This window comes from Meriones unguiculatus, chromosome 21 (genome assembly GCF_030254825.1).
Source record: "Meriones unguiculatus strain TT.TT164.6M chromosome 21, Bangor_MerUng_6.1, whole genome shotgun sequence".
Lineage (NCBI taxonomy): Eukaryota > Metazoa > Chordata > Mammalia > Rodentia > Muridae > Meriones > Meriones unguiculatus.
In genome coordinates, this window is record NC_083368.1 from 51,495,988 (window position 1) to 51,515,250 (window position 19,263).

Genomic DNA, 19,263 nt, shown 5'->3' on the forward strand with positions numbered 1-19,263 from the left:
CAGCAGGAATAAAATACCATCAAACAAACTGCCATGGAAGAGAAAAAATTAAGAGGTTTAGCAAAATAAAGATTCGGGTTAAAAAGGAAACACTAAACAATGCCAATTTTCTTGTATTATGTCAAAACAACCAATTTATCACTCTCATGGATAAATTGTATTCAGAAAGTTTGTTAAATCTCAAAACTAAGTATGTTAAAAACTGTATAAACGTTATGTGTCTGTCTTCTATCATAACACTGAAAATGTTGCAAAAATGTGGCAAACAGTAAAAGCTATCACAAGCACTGAAGAAATCAGCATCTATTTTCTTGAGATTAAGTCATAGACCAGATAGAAGGGTTTGATTAGGGTGGAAAGTATCCCAGTTTACATTGCAGACTTCTAAAAAAGGGAGAGAAAATTCTTGTTTTTATTGGTCTGTGGTAGAACAAAGGCAAAAAAGAATAAAATAAAATTAGAGTCAAAATAAGGAGGAAGGGATTCTCAGTGTACTGTGTAGAAGTGAAAAGTCTTGATTTTGGCTGGGCAGTTTGGTTGGAAAATTTGGAAAAGATTCCTATAACATACTCTTACTTCTTTACCAGAAAGTTAACAATTTCAAGGCTACCCTTGGGCACATTTTTCTATGAATAGGATCAGAGACTTGCAATAATATTATATTCTTCCACAGAATTGGCCTATCTTTTAAATGAACCACTCTTAGTAAAGCTTCTTTAGATCTCTGGGTCTTACTTGGAGAACCTGGAGAAACCAAACTGGAAAAGAGCCGGGAGGAGGTTCACATCTTAAGGAAGTGAGCTTAGAACACAGGCAGTATGAAAACAGACAGGGGAATGGTGGGCGTTGAAAGGTTCAACAGGAATAGGGTGGAGGGACAGGGTAGAGAGAAGAGGGAGCAACGAGAGAGGGCTGACTGACTAAGAGGCCACAGGAAGCCACACTGAGACCTGCCATGTAAGCCGATTCCAGTGTGCAAGTCAAAGACTGCAACTGGAAAAGAGCTACCCTACATAGCTGAATAATGCTGCTTCTTGTACCAGGCATCTCTGTCTTAGTCACGGAAGCCCACAAGTTCCCAGAACAATACATGTTATCGCTTTTTCTCCTCGCTGCCCACCAGAACCAGATGGACAAGACCCTATTACCAGAGACACCATATACCTTATTTGAAAGATAGATAGACCAAGCTAAAACTCATCTGGAAACTTCTCCCTGCTAGCTAGGGTTTTTTTTTTTTCCCCTAAACTTTTTTATTGATTCTTTGTGATTTTCACATTATTCAGCCCAATCCCATTCATTTTGCCATTGCAAACACTCCCCTCCCCCTCAAAAATGTCATTGTAGAAGCTGCAGTATGTCACAGTGTGTCCCGTAGCATACTCATTGGTCTCTCCTTCACTGCATGAGCCGTTGCTGTGGTTCTAGACCCCTGGCTTCTGCTACACTACCAATACCAGATCCTCACTGTGATTCCTCTCAGACAGCCCACTGTTGCCATGTGTCATAGAGATCCTGCATACAGATCTGTAAGACAGGCCTCTTCACACACTACAGAAGTTCATAGATGGGGTAGATACAGGGCTTGGCCAACTTAAAGCCCTTCATCTGGACCTGGGAGGTATCTGAGTTGTTTAATCTGTGAGCTCAATGTACCCACACTGCCTGGGTGAGCTCTCCAGCACTGCCCTAGCTAGCTCATCCAATGTCGTAGCCAGCTCTCCTCCTCTCACGCTCTCAGAGCCAGCTCACCCATGGCCATGCCATACAGCCACCTCTGCAGTGCTGCCTAGGCAGTGCAGGGCTTGTTTTCTTGAAGGCTGCAGCCAGAGAGGGCAAGCTCTCCCACTCTCATGACCTCTGGGCCAGTTCTCCTGCCTACCACAGGTGGCAAGGGATGAAGAAAGGGAGGAGGGCATCTCTCTCATCTCTCTCTCTAGTCTTCACCATAGCCAACAAGTTTGGGGGGAGGGGGCTGCTGGGTAACTTTATAGTGCCCTCTGTGACTGTCCCTTTACACTTTTAGTAGATTGCCTTTAACAGGTATAAAAGCATGCTTTTTTAAAAGATGCAAACAAATAAATAAGATCAAATTTATGTATACATATATTAGGAATACACATAGCACTATATTACACATATAACACACAAGATATGTATACTATATATTTCAGATAAATAATATAAAATACATGATATATAGAAGAGATATACACAAACATATGTACACACATACAACTGCAGTATGCAAAATGTTTTGATTTAACAGTAAGCTGCATACAGAGTTATGACACCACAGAGCCTAGATGTTCATGAGTTACATTAATATTACATAATACCTGTACAACAAAAATGTATCCACCATATTAAGTGACACACACACACCTATATGTTGAATTTATAATCTCAATACCATGCTTATCTTTCAAACATTATAACTAGAGAAACAACACTATCCTAGGAATGTTAACGAGGGAGAGTCTCTTAGGGGAGTCAGGCAAGGTGCCCATCAATAAATTTCAGAATAGACAACGATTCTTTTGAACACAAAGTGTTACAATGTGTAAAAAGTAATTATTAATCTAGAACATAGAACCTAGAACAGAACATAGAACTTAGAATGATGATCTGAGTGATCCATACCACAATCCAAGTAATTAAAATAGGTCTGGTATGCAGTAAGTCATTAAATTACAGGTTCCCATGGGTAATGTGGAAGAATCATTTACACAAGTGACTTCTGGGTCAAGAAAAGGGAATAATGAAGGCCATTCTGTGAAACAAGGAAGGCAAAAATGATGTACTTTCAGGCTGAGAGAAGCTGAGGAGCATGCATACCAAGAGTCCTGATGATAATGGACAAGAAGACTTGTTGTTTTAATTCAATTAAAAATGTGCTATTTTAAGGTCAGTGAGATGGCTCAGCTAGTCAATGCGTTGCCACATGAGCCTGAGGATCTGAGTTCAATCCTGGGAACCCACATCATGGTGTAAAAAGAGAACCAATTCCTGAAAGTTGTCTGAGCTTAACATATGTGCACAGCACACATCATCCTCCCTCACACTCAATAAAACAAAAATAAAAACACTGACAAGGTGCAAACTGAACGAGAAGTAGAAATAGCATGGTAGAATTCTATAGTACTTTTTAATTTCAACACCTCATTACACAAGCATGGTTGATGACATCTTGATAAATTCTCCTATGAAAAATAAAAACAAAGGACTAGAGAGATGGCTCCCCACAGCTCAGAGCACTGGCTACCTTTCCAGAGGACTAAGGTTCAGTCCCCAGCACTCACACTGCAGCTCAAAACTATCTATAACTCCAGTTCCAAAGGATCTGATGCACTCTTCTAACCTCGTACCAGGAACTTCTTTAATGCATAGATGTATACGCAGGCAAAAGAGTCTTTCACACCAAATAAAATATAAAAAATTTAAAAAGAAAAGTAAGAACATATGTACAATAACAAAATACTTATGGTTCCAGAATAATGAATGAATTAAAATTCCAAGTCTCCCACATCTCCTTCAAAATGCAGAGGAAGAGCCAAGAAGGTAATAAGTCTATCTTCAATTTTTATCAACACACTTCACTTCCCTATTTCCTACTTAATGGGCATGTTTCAACTCTTCCAGCAATTAATGACAATTATTATCTTCCTACTACCTTTCAGTGTTAAGTGACAAAAGAATACATTACACTTATTATCAATTTCCTTGACTCAGAATACACTGCTCTTCTGTACTTGTACGGATACATTACTAATGAGAATTCAACTTCCAATGTAAATCTTCAAATGAATAAAATATCTAGAAAGCACCTTTACAAAGACAGCGGGACTTCCTGACTATGAAAGCACAGGATAGTTTACATGCCAACTGAAATAACTAACATTAATTATGCATTGGCTATTAAATAAAGTATACTGGAGTTTCTATCTGGATCCAAGATACACATTGTTGCTTTCTCATCCCATATTTATACAACCAAGTCATTTGAAGTATTAAATCCACTACAGCATCACACATAACAGCAAATATCGGAGCACATTGTATGCCTACTGTTATAGACTGGTTATATAAAATATGGGTTATGATGGAATTTCCTGACAAACAATGACAGTTATGCAGATGATATAAACCACGTAAAATATTAAAAATAGAAAATGGGATGCAAAGGCAAATGTGTCCCCTTAATTCATGCAAAATAATAAGTACCAATATGTAGCAAGAAATATATCAACAATGAAAGCCCCTATTCTCTTGATGTTTATATGCTAATAGATTACAGATGATAAAAAGCTTTGTGACTATATATGATAATGTGTATTCCTCACCATCCCTGCCCTTTAATCTTAAGTAACGGCTATTTCTCATATCTCTAAATAGCTGCAGAACTAATTTATACCTGAAATCTGAAAGGCCCTTAAAAATTGCTAACCTCAGTGTTTAAAGTATGTTCAAAAATCATAGTAATATAGTTGCATTGCAACAATCTACGTTTCTCAGTTCAAATTTATGTTATAAGTCTATAATAAATTTGTAATTAAAAAACTAAGCTCCAGCCAAACTGGAGCTTATGTTTCCAGCCTTAAACTAGTATTACTCTCGGCCTTGGAAGGAGAAGCTTCTTTTTGCAGTGGGCAGTAGTTAATGACTCACACCTGGTCAAAGTGCTGAGAATACATGACTGTCGTCACCACTGAGTCGGACTTCCATCTCACTCCCTCCGAGGCCCAGTGAACATCGCCTAAAGGATGTGGAGGGGTGCTTTCCAATGCTGCTTCTCGGATACGGCATGGCCAATGCCAACATGAACAGCTACAGCTTTCGCTACAGTCACAAGAATTCCATAAGAACAAAGCATGAAAGCATGTGAGTTGGGAAGAAAAGGGCTAGGTGCCTGCAGGAGTAGAAGCAAGGATAATGGGAGAGAGATGGTCACAAGGCATTGTGCATGCCTGAAATTGTAAACATAAACATAAAAATAAAAACAAAATAAAAAACAAATTTACAATGTTTAAAAAAAAGAAAGGAAGAAAACAGAGCTAAGTATTTAAAGGCATATGTAACTAATATCCCAGATCTATAAACAGCACTACAGAATCACATAAAATCATTTTACCACTTTTTTTCTGCTTACCTTCTGTTTACACGCCTTTTAAAACATCTAAGTCTAAAAAATACTGGGTTGCCAGTGCAGTCATTTTCATTACAAACTTTCTCATTTTGATGACCTTCCTCTATTGGAGGTTTTAAAATTTCACCCTGTCAGAAATTTTTTTCTCCTTTTTTTTATTAATTACACTTTATTCACTTTGTATCCCCCCTGTGGTTCTCTCCCTCCTCCAGTCCCAATCCCTCCCTTCCTCCACCCTCTGCATGCATACCCCTCCCCAAGTCCACTGATAGGGGAGGACTTCTTTTCCTTCCTTCTGATCCTAGTGAATTAGGTCTCATCAAGAGTGGCTGCATTGTCTTCTTCTGTGGCCTGGTAATGCTGCTTCCCCCTCAGGGGGAAGTAATTAAAGAGCAGGCCAATCAGTTCATGTCAGAGACAGTCCTTGTTCCTATCACAATGGAACCCACTTGGATACTGAACTGCCATGGGCTACATCTGTGCAGGGGTCTTAGGTTATCTCCATGCATGGTCCTTGGTTGGAGTATCAGTCTCAGGAAAGACACCTGTGTCAGATTTTTGGTTCTGTTGCTCTCCTTATGGAGTTGCTGTCCTCTCCAGATCTTACTGTTTCCCACTTCTTTCCTAAAATTCCCTTAAATGTGATATGAACAGGGAGTTAAAATGTTATTTCTCAATCTCATTTGGTTAAAAGGTTAAATGTGTTTATTGACTGGAGAAATGGGTCACTGGTTAAGAGGAATTGTTTCTCTTAGAGAGGACACAGTGTGGGTGTGGTTGTGTGAAAGAGAACAATCTTTACACTTCAGAGATCATACATTTGAATACTTGGGCCCCTGTTGGTGGAACTGTTTGGGAAAGATGATATGGCATTGTATTATAATCATCATCATCATTATTATTATTTTCAATTTATTCACTTTGGATCCCAGCTGAAGCCCCTCCCTCATCTCTTCCTGGTCCCAATCTCATTCCTTCTTTCTCCCCTATCCCTCTCCCATAGTACACTGATGGCAAAGTCCTCTTCCTCTACTGTCTGACCCTCGCCTACCAGATCCCATCAGGACTGCCTGGATCCTCTTACTCAATGGGCTGGCTAGGTGGCCCTACCAGGGAGAAGTGATCAAGGAGCAGACAACCCAGTTCATGTCAGAGACTGTTTCTTCTCCCCTGAGTAGGGAACCCACATGGAGACTGAGCTGGCTGTGGGCTACACCTGAGCAAGGGTCTAGGTCTCCCTATGCATGGGCTTTGGTTCATGTCTTAGTCTCTGCATCATGGCCCTCTGGGCCCCATTGGTTTTTTATTTTTGGTTTGTTTGCTTGTTTTTGCTTTGTTGGTTTCTTTGTGGTGCTCCTGTCCCCTCCAGGTCCTTCTATATCCTCTTTCTTCCATATGACTCCCTGCACTCTGTCTAAAGTTTGGCTGTGAGTCTCTGCATCTGCTTGGATCCCCTGCTGGTTGGAGTCTTTCAGAGGACATCTGCAGTAGGCTCCCATCCTGTTCCCTCTCTTCTACCACTTCCAGGGTCTATCTTGTTTTCCCTTCAAAATGAGAATTAAGCATCTTCCCTAGGGTCCTCTACAGCCCTAAAGAAGCTAAACAAGGTATAGCGTTATTAGAGGAAGCATGTCACAGGAGATGGGTGTTGGTGTTTCAAAGTGCTTATATCATTTCCAATCTCTCTCTCTCTCTCTCTCTCTCTCTCTCTCTCTCTCTCTCTCTCTCTCTCTGTCTCCTCCTCCTCCAAACATAAAAGTATGCCCTTGTTCTATGCAGCTACTATCACATAGGTACCTTTTATATTAAACAAATGTGTTTCCTTGTCCTATATCTGTTTGTGTCTATTGACTAATCACTGTCCTTTCTATGGTAGCCTTGACTACTATAACGTCACTCAAAGCCAATAGGAATTTGAATATGTAAAAAAAATATTGCAAATTTGTCACACTCTCCTAACAGAAGAATTTATACTGTATATAGTAATAGAAAACAGAAAACTGCATATTTCACTAAATTTAAGCTGTGTAGAGAAGATTTATGTGATTACTTTTGTCATGGAAACATGGTATTGAGACCTCCATCATTTCACAGGAGCACTGTAAATGTATATCATACATTTATTTTAAAACTTAGTTTATAGTTATTTCGAATAGCATACAACAGCCTTATTGCATTTAAAATACCATATTCAAAAAAGTTTCATTTATAAAATGTGACAAGTTGCAAAATACTCCTATATCCGCTTCACTAATACAAATAAAAATCAAATGAAGTGTTTATAATTAATGATAAACATAGATATTTTAAAACATGATATCTGTTGTGCTTTGTATACGAAGTTTTTCCAAAATGCTCTCTCTTGAAGGCTTGAACCCCAGTTAGTGGCTTTATGAGGAATGGTTGGGTCATAGAGTGCTATCTTTTTTGAGTCGATTTAGTGTGAGTCCACACTGAACAGCCTGTCTAGATGTAGGACCCGGCTGGAAGAGGTAGGTCAGTGGGGATATTCCCGGTAGCTCAGGTCGCTCTCTACTTTTCTGCTGCCAGTGGGTGGACAGCTCCATTCCCCTGTGATCTTGCTACCGTGAAGATCTTCCTCACCAGCACAGCCACACAGCAATGGAGCCAGCTGGCCGTGGACTGCAACTCCCGAAATCTTAAGCCAAATTTAATCTTTCATGTTTTAAAAGAAATTATCTCAGTTTTTGTTTTCAAAGCCATGGAAACTATCTAGCATGGGATCCTTGATTTACACAAGTAATTAAGGCGATTGTATGAAAATGTGTGAGAAAAAGGGCACTTACAAAGGGGAAGGCATTAATATGTAAAAAATTAAACATTTTGAAGTTGTTTCAGAAATCCAAAGCATATCAAAATTCTCTATAGCATTGATATACTTAAGCCAAAGATTAAGGAAAAGTGACAGAATAATTAAGTTATTTAATAATTAAGTTATTCTGGATAGCTGTTCTGTACCTTGTTATTTAGTCTAACACTATTATCTTTAACATATTTTTCCAGTAAATAGTCATACAATTCTTACTAAGATTTTTTTATCTATCTATCTATCTATCTATCTATCTATCTATCTATCTATCTATTCTTTATTAATTACACTTTACTCACTTTGTATCCCCCACCCTTTGGTTCCCTCCCTTCTCCTGTCCCAATCCCTCCCTTGCTCCACCCTCTGCATGCATGCCCCTCCCCAAGTCCACTGATAGGGGAGGACTTCTTTTCCTTCCTTCTGATCCTAGTCAATTAGGTCTCATCAGGAGTGGCTGCAGTGTCTTCTTCTGTGGCCTAGTAATGCTGCTTCCCCCTCAGGGGGAGGTAATTAAAGAGCAGGCCAATCAGTTCATATCAGAGACAGTCCCTGTTCCTATTACAATGGAACCCATTTGGATACTGAACTGCCATGGGCTACATCTTCTTAGGTTATCTCCATGCATAGTCCTTGGTTGTAGTATCAGTTTCAGGAAACACCCCTGTGCTCAGATTTTTTGGTTCTGTTGCTCTCCTTATGGAGTTCCTGTCCTCTCCAGATCTTACTGTTTCCCACTTCTTTCCTAGGATTCCCTGCACTCTGCCCAAAGGTTGCCCATAAGTCTCAGTATCTACATTGATAGTCTGCAGGGCAGAGCTTTTCATAGGTCCTCCGTGTCAAGCTTCTGACTTGTTCCCTCTTTTCTCCTTCTTCTGATGTCCAGCCTCTTTGTCTTTCTGGGTAGGAATTGAGCATTTTAGCAAGAGTCCTCCCTCTTGATTAGTTTCTTTAGGTGTACAGATTTCAGTATATTATATGTCTATATGAGTGAGTATATACCGTGTGCATCCCTCTGCTGCTGGGATAGCTCACTCAGGATGATCTTTTCCAGATCCCACCATTTACCTGCAAATTTCATGACTTCCTTGTTTTTTATTGCTGAGTAATATTCCATTGTGTAGATATACCACAATTTGTGTATCCATTCCTCCACTGAGGGGCATCTGGTCTGTTACCAGATTCTGGCTATTACAAATAAGGCTGCTACAAACATGGTTGAGCAAATGTCCTTATTGTGTACTTGAGAATCTTTTGGATATATGCCTAGGAGTGGTATAACTAACTACTTTCAAGAAATCATAGGAAATAAATAGCCTCACTACAGCAAAACGAAAGTAGCCAAACACACTACCATGACCAACATCAATATCAAAGGATCTAACAGCCACTGGTCATTAATCTCCCTCAACATCAATCGACTCAATTCTCCAATAAAAAGACACAGACTAAGAGAATGGATGGGTGAACAAGACCCAACAATCTGTTGCATACAAGAAACACACTTAAATACAAAGATAGACATTACCTGAGAGTAAAGGGCTGGAAGACGGTTTTCCAAGCAAATGGACCCAAGAAGCAAGCAGGAGTAGCCATCCTAATATCTAATAAAGTAGATTTTCAACCAAAATCAATCAAAAGAGATAGAGAAGGACACTTCATACTCATCAAGGAAAAATTCCACCAGGAAGATATCACAATCCTGAACATCTATGTCCCAAATGCAAGGGCACCCACATTTGTAAAAGAAACTTTAATAAAACTTAAACCACACATAGACCCCCACACATTAGTAGTGGGAGACTTCAACACCCCACTCTCAACAAAGGACAGGTCAACAAAACAGAAATTAAACAAAGAAACAATAACTCTGACAGAGCTCATGAATCAAATGGACCTCACAGACATCTACAGAACCTTTCACCCAAACTCAAAAGAATTTACCTTCTTCTCAGAACCTCATGGAACCTTCTCCAAAATAGACCATATAGTTGGTCACAAAGCAAGCCTAAACAGATACAAGAAGATTGAAATAATCCCTTGTATCCTATCTGATCACCATGGACTAAAACTGGACCTCAATGACAAAAATAGCAAAAGGCCTACACACACATGGAAACTGAACAACTTGCTTCTAAATGACAACTGGGTCAGAGAAGAAATAAAGAAATTAAAGACTTCCTAGAATTCAATGAAAATGAAGGCACAACATACCCAAACTTACTAAGATTTTAACAAATTCCATTCATAAAGCTTTATCATAATTTATTCAAAAATTTCCTAATGATGAATCTCATGTTTGTTCCTAGTTCTAATATTATAAGCAAGCTTTTTACAAATGCCTTACATAATTTATCAACTATTTTTACACGAATATTAGAAAGCAGAAAATACAATAATGACATCCCTAGGGAGACCAAATTTTAAGGTACCTGCAAGTAAAAAATGTTATCTTAAGAAAACTGGTTGACATTTAAAAAAGAAGTCTCAAAAGTTGAAACAGTTAATTAAAACAGACTTTGCTTTAAAACTGCTATGATGGAACTTAAATTTTTTATAGTCTACTAATATTTAAAACAAGATATTCCTCTATAAATTTTTACTAGAGGCTATTATGTTTAATTATGTATTTTCCTCATTGTATTTGTTCTCTGTGAACATTAATACAAGGCATTTTGACACCTGCATTCTTTCCATATCCATTTCTCCTTCCCTACTATCCTAGTTAGGGTTTCTACTGCTGTTACAAATGACGAAAAGCAACTTGGAGAGAAATGGGCTCATTTCACCTTACAACCCTCAGGTCACTGAGGAAAGTCAGGGAAGGAAATAGAAGCAAAAACCTGGGGGCAGGAACAGAAGCAGCAGCCACAGAGGGCTGTAGCTTACTGGCTTGCTGCTCACTGCATAGTCCACTGAGCTCCTAGCATTCAAGGCTTTTTCAACCCGAAATTCAAATGTCACTGTAACCCCCTCCCTGACATAGTCAGGTTTATTACAGTAATGGAAACTGAAACTGAGACACCCACCCACCCGATTTTGTGCCTTTAAAAATTTATCAAGTCCAGCTTGTGCTATTCATCGAGGTGTAGCCTTTGCTGGAGAGTAGGCAACCCACCAGCATCCACATCCTTAGAGAAATCAGATTCTCTCCCAGGAACTATCAGGTTCCAATAACTTCTTAGTTAGGGGTGGGGTTTTGCACCCATCTCCTGTGTCAACACTGGTATTTTGTGTGGCTTGAAGCTTCAGAGATTTTGTGCCTTCTGTGAATTCATTCACACAACTGCCTTGCTGTATCTGTAAAACACGGTTTCCTTAATATGCACCATCCATGGCTTGTTGTGGGTTATTAATATTTACTATTGACTTATCTTTTAGTTCATTGGTGGTTATTCCTAAGCCAGCCATATACCTAAATCACCATGTAGAGACTAGGATTTATTTAATTAACCTAGAACACAATGCTGGGCAATAGTTACTCTATCCTAAACCTTCAAGCACACCCAGTTTCCTCCCATTCAGATTTCCCACATTATACTTGCTTTTAGTCATGTCTTAGGTCCAGTCCATCTTTCCTCCTGGTTCCAAGTCCTCTTCTGCCCATCTCTGCCCTCCCACTCCTCCCACTCCTCCCACTTGCTTTGCTCTCCTCTCTGAGAGAGAATAGTTGTCTCACCCTATTCTCTCTATTGCACAGCATTGGCTGGTTGTTTTATTGAAATTACAGGGAACAAATGGTGGTATGTTTACACAAACTTATTCCTAAGCATCACAATGCAACGTCCGGGTTGAAACCAGACAGTGGGGTAGAGAAATCAGCATTTGAATTAACCAGGGTAAATGGTACACATTCCACAAGAACAGTATACCAACAACGGTTCCTATAATATTTCTGCCCTCTTTTCCTCCACGATTCCGGAGCATCGAGAGGACAAGGGGTGGTACAGGTGCAGCATTTAGGGTGGAGCATTCTTCAATTTCTTATTATTTTGAACCTTTTTCAAATACGAGTCTTTGTATGGCGCACTTTCTACCTAAAGCAGAAGCTTCCCTGATGGGGAATGGGCAGAGCACTGGCCCATGGTATAACAAGTCATTATAACAAGTGTACATTAATACTATGTACACTTAGAGTAACCGCACCAGGTTCTCCCCTATGGCCTGTGATTATTTAGTCATAAGTCCTTGGCCCTGATAACAATGCCAGGTATGAGTCAGTCACATTCTTAAACTGGTGATAACAAAATTAATATAATTTCACTATTTTTATTATAAACAGTTTCCATTTAAAATTTAATAGTTCATCTATAGAATCCATTTTAAAGTTTAAAACACGGCAACTATGTTTTTTGGTTATTAAATAATGTATTTTCAAACAAAACTGTTCACATATCATTAAATTAATTCAGGTTAGTTTAGCTTTATAGTTTGGAAATGGAGTGGTATCCTCCCACAAGGTTCACACATTGAGACACTTTGGTGCCTGAGTGGTGGCTCTGTTGAGAGGCCGCTGGACTCTGAGGAGCCCAACATAATCAAAAGAGTAATCCCTTGAGATACTAATAACACAACATGGGGTGTGAGGGCAGTTAGAGGAAGCAGCTCACAGGAGCCACACCTGCAAAGGTATACCCTGTCCTTTGCACTACCTGCTCCCTGTTATGATCCAAGCTCTTCTCCGTGGGCTTCTCCCTAGCTACCAGCCTGCAGCTATTGGACTGAACACTCTGAAACCATGAGCTCAAATGAAACCATTTTTGCTTTGAGCTGTCTTATCATGAATTTTGTTAGAGTGATAAAAATTCAACAGTGATTGACAGAGTTCATAAAAAAAAGTCATCAAAATTTCTGTTGTTACATGCTGTAATCAAATTTGAAAATTCCTATTAGTGATATGAAGGTCCATAAACACACGAAGCAAACAGCCTTGGCAATGAATGAGATCATGGCAAAACTGTGTAGGCTATGAGACATTTAACCTCCACACAACATTGTCAGGCGAGTCACTCACCTATATTCTATTCTCTTTTCAATATAATAAAAAAATATTATTATAGATGCACATACAGCAAAATGACAACCTCGATGAAATTACTGACACAAACATCACGGTGTCGTTCCGGTCAGCTCCACAGAAGCATGGTGTGGGAGACATTAAACTGATTAAAACAAAACAAAACAGTAGCTCCTATACTAACCTGTACCCAAACAAGAGCAAAGCCATTTGAGGCAGGGCTACACAGGGCAGAATTTAGAAATACAGTCCAGGCTTGGATGCAAACTCGAAGTTTTCATGGCAACTGCTCTGCCCTAATTCAATAATTCATTTCATGGACTATCACGGCGGTGGTAATGAAACTAACTCACTTTAACCATCACTTAACATTTTACATGAGTGCATAGCACTTTTCACAGAGACAATACATACAGAAGGTGGTAGCGCTATGACTTTATCTTTACTGTACAGATGTGGCTACTGGAAAAGGATAGTTTGGAACATTAAATGTTAATCAGTTTTGTTAAATATCATCATTAAACTTTAGACAAAAATGAAACACTACAGTGGGAGATATGGGCTACCAACAAGTATGTCACAAAGACAGGAAGAAGGAGGAAAAGAAGAAAAATGAGAGAGACTTGGAAGGAGGAACAGAAAGAGGAAGAAGAGAACACTCATAAAAAAATCTGGAATAAGTAAAGTGAATTACAAGATGAGAACATTTGTAAAATTTTAATGTGTATTTATTTAGATGAAATTTAAAAAAAAACCATTGAAACAATTATCAGAATAAAATGTTGACATGACAAAAAATTTAAAAACGTAGAAAGTATTGCTTAAGTGATAACGTATTATCATTTTAGGCTCCTGAGGTGTCTTTAAAAACAGACTAAAACTTTTATAATGGTGGAAAGACAATGTAAGGTTGTTTCTTCAAACAGGACAAAGAATGAAAAAAAATCTGGATTATATCTCATATTTGGAAGGCAGAAAATGGTTGGGGGATGGGCTGGGGTAGGTAATGATTACTTTCAAAAGGAAAGAAAAGTCCTAGGGGCTTCATTCTCTCCTGACTGCCTGTTAGATATTCTCATTCCCCTTAAGAGAAATGGCTCCTATTCTGCTGTTCTTAAGATTGCTAAAGCCTCAGAATAATAGGATAAAATTGTCCTCTAATGTCTGTATTTCTCTTATGAAGTATTCATGCCATTAAACCCCCATATCCAGCAAGGAGAAATCATTTACACTTGTATCATTTTCTTCTGGGAGAGTCTAGCAAGTGAGTTAGCATAACACTGGGAAAGATAGAAGATGTAATTTCTTACAAGTGTTTTCCTTTCTCTTCTCATAGCAGGGTAGTTCAAAACATTAGCTTGAAGCATCTAATTTTAAAGAGACAATTTATCACATCCTATATATTATGCTTTTTACAGTTTTACTTGGTCAACACAATACCAGAGAAAGTATAATTTTTTATAAAATGAAAACTAAGGCTTTTAAGAATTTATTTATACAAAGATATTTAAAGAATTGATATATAAGAAAAATAAAAAACATAAAGTAAGTATATTTATTTATAAATATTTATAATATAATATACATATTATATTTATAATATAAATATTTATAAGTAAATAAATATATATAATTCAGAATGAAACTCATACAATAAAGAAGCGAAAAAGACAATAGCACAGAAGCAAACACAACACCACGTACAGTGATAGTAAGCAGCCTACTGAACATCAGCAGTGTGTTCATGCTCCTCCCGCACCTTCAAACTGCAAATTTATCTGAGAATCATCTTGGTTACTTCTAATTTTGAGTGTATGTAAGCATTAGCTATAATATATAAACTGGATGAAAAAAAATCCCTACAAATACAATATAATATCTTTTCCTCCTTAAAATTTATTTTATTTTTGGGATTATAACATCATTATTTTTTTTCCTTCCATTTCCTCTCTCCAAATCCTCCCAAATACCCTTATGCACTCTCCTTAAAATTTGTGGCCTTTTTTTTTTTTTTTTTTTTTTACTAATTGTTATTGAATACGTGTGTGTGTGTGTATAACTAAATATATTTTAAAGATCTAAATTTATAAAAAAACAAAGTAGAACCTGAATATTATGTGGCAACTACAAGTCACCACTGCAGCACTCGACACTGACAAGCTGGGGGGTCCATAAGCTAGCAGTTCCTTTCATCAGCTGCCTGCACTAACTCACACTTGGGCTGACAGGGCTAGCGTGAGGTAATAGTCTTTGGAGCCAATCACAGGCAAGTGTGAAAATACATTGCTTGATATTTCCTTAACTTTAAGGACTTAAAGTTACGCCCTCTTGTCTGAGGCTGAGAGGGAAAGCAAACACTCTGAGCAGTTCTAGTTGCTCCGAAGATAACGGACTGGCCCTGCTTGGAGCGGCAACATGGAAGGTTTACAGTGGGGACACTTGGGCGAATTGTCTACATAGGCATATCACATTTCCCTGCCAATTCTCTTCTGCTAACACAACTTTTAGCCCTCCCCTCCTTAAAATGTCAGTATCTTTGGTTGAAGTAATAAGTTGCAAGTACAGTGGCAGCATGAAAGCCACAGAAGTCCCCGAGTTCCACAAACATCCTGGGTTCCATTGTTTGTTGAGGACTCAAAGTTGAAAGACAGCTAGAAATGCTGAGGAATCTGCTGGGTAAGAGAACACACCATCTGAATGGTCAGCTGGAGACTGTGGCTACTGCCACTGTCACTGTACAGCTGCTTTCAGGTGCTACTGATGCTGTATACATTGTTCTTGCAGAGGAAAAAGGACAGGACCAGAACCAGATGTAACGGGTGGATAGATAGACAGCAGGTCCCGATGGACAAAAAAGAAGACAAAGAGATGCCAATTTGGGTGAGCTGTGTCAATATCAGGGACCAATCTGAGTTAGAGAAGTCTTTAGGACAACTGGGAGTTCTTTGCTTATGAGTCTCCTGATACAAACACAGGATAGTCACATGATAGGTAAGATAGGGCTGTTATTGCCATCATGGGAGTAGGTAACCACCTCCTTATGGGCTGCAGATGATGGAGTTGCTTCTTTTGCTCCATCTGGTACATCTGATAAGTTCTGTGGCCTCTCTTGATATGATTTCAATATGTCTACGTGCTCCTACCTTCATGGGTGGCTATCACCAAACCCAGCTGTTCTTTTTCTCTTTCCCCCAGAGTTTAGAGCTCTGAGAAATCCTAAGGAAATCTGTATATATTAAAAGCAAACAAACAACAACAAAAAACACTCTTGCGTGTAGTAAATGGAGTCTGCGGGGAAAGGTGAAAGAGAAGCAAGATAATCTGCTGCAAACATCTTCCTGGGCAGGATGTACTTTATAAATTGAAGATTTTCATAAATCAAAAATTTTACGGAGTGGTACGTTTTCTACTTCAGAGAACAAGTCATTTCTCTCTCCGTGCATATGGGTCATGCCAGTGGAAAGTCTAGAGTTACATTTAGCTTGCTTCACATTCCAAACTCAAGCCCTTCTTCCTCTTCTGGTTGGCGTGAGATTTTATTTTTCACCACTCAGAGGGTAAAATTTTATTTCTTTATTTATCTCTCCTTGGGTTGCATTACTGCACACAAACAAGCCTTATTTTAGTAAGGTAGAGAAAACGTTAAGATCTACTGAATGAGTGCAGGCCCAAGACAAGCAACATGACCACAGCCTAAGAAAAATGTTGATTCAAACGGGTACAATGTGGTGGTTCAATCCAGAACAGAATACAGACTGCGGCTCGTAAGCAATTAGAGAGGGGAGGCTAACAAAGGCATCTAAGGAGGTGATTCCCCACAGAGACAAACCAGGCCAAAGTTACAGGAGGAGAGGCAAGTTAACTGGAGAAGCAAGAGTATAAAGTTCTAGGAAGGCCTTTATTTAACTTTAAACTGGAATAACAAGTTCCAGACAATCAACTTCCATCCTGAAGTGAGAGAGGAGAGAGGAGCTGCTGTTTTGTGAACGAACTAAATCCTAAGAAAATCTGTATTTATTCAAAGCCAACTAACCACCCTCTTGCATATACTAAATGGGGACTGTGGGGAAAGGTGACAGAGAAGCAAGACTGTCAGATGCAAAGGTCTTTGTAGGCAGGATGTACTTCAATGCTCATCCGTCCACAAACCATTCATCCACAAGGTTCTGCCACGAAGCAGCTACTCTTGCCTCTTCTTCACTGGCAGTGGTTAACTGCTGGTCCTGCTGCTCCCAGGTTACCTTCTCTTTCATCAAGATTTTAACCATCCATACCTTCTCCCCTGCCTGAGACTCTGAGCGTATTACTATGCTAGACATTGGCATAAGAACATAATCTTTTAAAAGCAGTTACCCAGTTTGTAATCGATGTTCCCGGCATTAGTTTTAGTGGCTGTCGGCACTACAGGTAGGAAGCACCATTTTTTTTTTTTCAATGCAGTTTATTCAGGAACATTGAACAATCCTCGGACCCCGGGAAAAGCCAGCCCACAGCTTAAATAGCCTCTGGGTAGCCAACCCAGGCGTGCCACGGGGGCAATGCAGATAGGTCCACATACATGGAAGCAAGCCAGATCCTCGGCCTTAGCCAAATGTGGAGTTGTTCGTGACAGAGAGCACTCACCCTCGGGAAGGTGTAAGGCGGAAACCAGCTCCATCTTTAAGGCGCGGCATTATGCAGCTCTCTACAGTTCCCCCTTTTTGTTTTAGACGCATCAGGCAAGAGTAGAGGTCTGATCTCTGATATTAGAAATAAATTGGGACTTTGTACAGATGTTCATTTAGGTGTCATCCACCCAAAGAGCATCAGACCTGTCCGATACCTTTTTCTCAGAGGCGGGACCTGGGGCATCAACCCGCATGCAATCAGACATGCTCTTCTCTGGGTCCAAAGCGGCTGACCCTGAGTGCAGTGCTTAGCCTCGCATCCTGAGCGTATCATTTTAGGGAAGCACCATTTTTTACCATCTAACCTTAAGTGATCATTTCAAACCCAGAACTGGTGGGAGGCGTGACATAGTAGATCTCAAAATTTGTTAGATAAACAAGTAATGAATGACAACATAAACTTTATTCCAGTCAATTCATAAAAGGACTATGAATCAGTATACAGTAAAATGGAAGGGAATATCCTAGTGTTAAACCCACAGAATGAGAGTTAAGGCCACCCCCCTCCACAAGGAGCCAAATTTAAAGCAAGCTTTATTATTGTGCGCAATATAGCCTGTCCAGTGATTTGAGAAGACAGCCCCAAATATAAAAGACATGGGTTTTTATAGCTTAAACAGCAAGGCAAATAGGTGTCCAAGGATTGGGGTTTCCAGAGAAACTTTGGTTATGTAGGAATTAGCGGAACATTTCAAAATTATTTGGAGAACATCATATCTCATGACAGCGAAGATCAGGTTACAGTCAGGGTACAGGGTGTAAACTATGTCAAATTTCAGGAACTTAAGTTTTACAGTGAACAGAAGCAAACTTATTTTGACCACGTAACAAGATGGCTACTGATCTTAAGATGGAGTCAGGCTGGTTCATCACTAGGCCCAGTGCCTCTAAGAGCTGTACACAAGTGGAAACATCAGCAGTCAGTGGCAAAAAGTACTAAAACTATTGTTTAATTAGTAGAAAGAAAAACCCAATAACCGTGTAACAGAGAGTAGAAGAAGGCAGTATGAAGAAGGCTGTTACAGGTGGAAGCTTAAGTTTTCTTGACAGTGTAATTAACTGTGGTGAACACAGGATAGGAATTCTGTCGAGTCAGGAACTAGTCTGACTGAGTAACTGCCACACTGGACAGTGGCAGAGACTGTATGTCCAGTCTCTCCAAATGAGATGTCGCTAATGAAGATGAAAGCATGCAAAGTGCTTCATGTTTTCAGATGCATGTATCCATGGATGATGCAAACAGTTCAAGGAAGGGAAGCCTAGTCATCAGAAATAACAGGTCGCTCTGAACCAGTGTACGCTTTAAAACCTTTAATCACATCTAACTAAAATCCGGTACGGTGTTAGCCCATTTATAGTAGTTTATGAAGATGTCATGACTTAAGTGAATACATACAACTGTCACAGTTGATCAATAACAAAGATTTCAAATATTTAAAAAGCATTTATACAAAACCTGTTCACTTCTGACCCAACTTCTCTGTCCCAGGACAACTATGAAGAAGGTGAATTTTCTCTAAGCATTTTCTTTTTAATGAGTAATATGTTTTTAAAAATAAACTATCAAAAAATTTTAAAAAAAATTTATGGAAGCTTAAACTTATTT

At 39.1% G+C, this 19,263-nt stretch overlaps 1 protein-coding gene across 9 annotated transcripts in view; it reads right to left on the bottom strand.

Annotated features, from left to right (window-relative positions):
• Positions 1-19,263, bottom strand: part of Cadps2 (calcium dependent secretion activator 2) — a 520,278-nt gene that overhangs the window by 243,784 nt on the left and 257,231 nt on the right. The window lies entirely within an intron of this gene.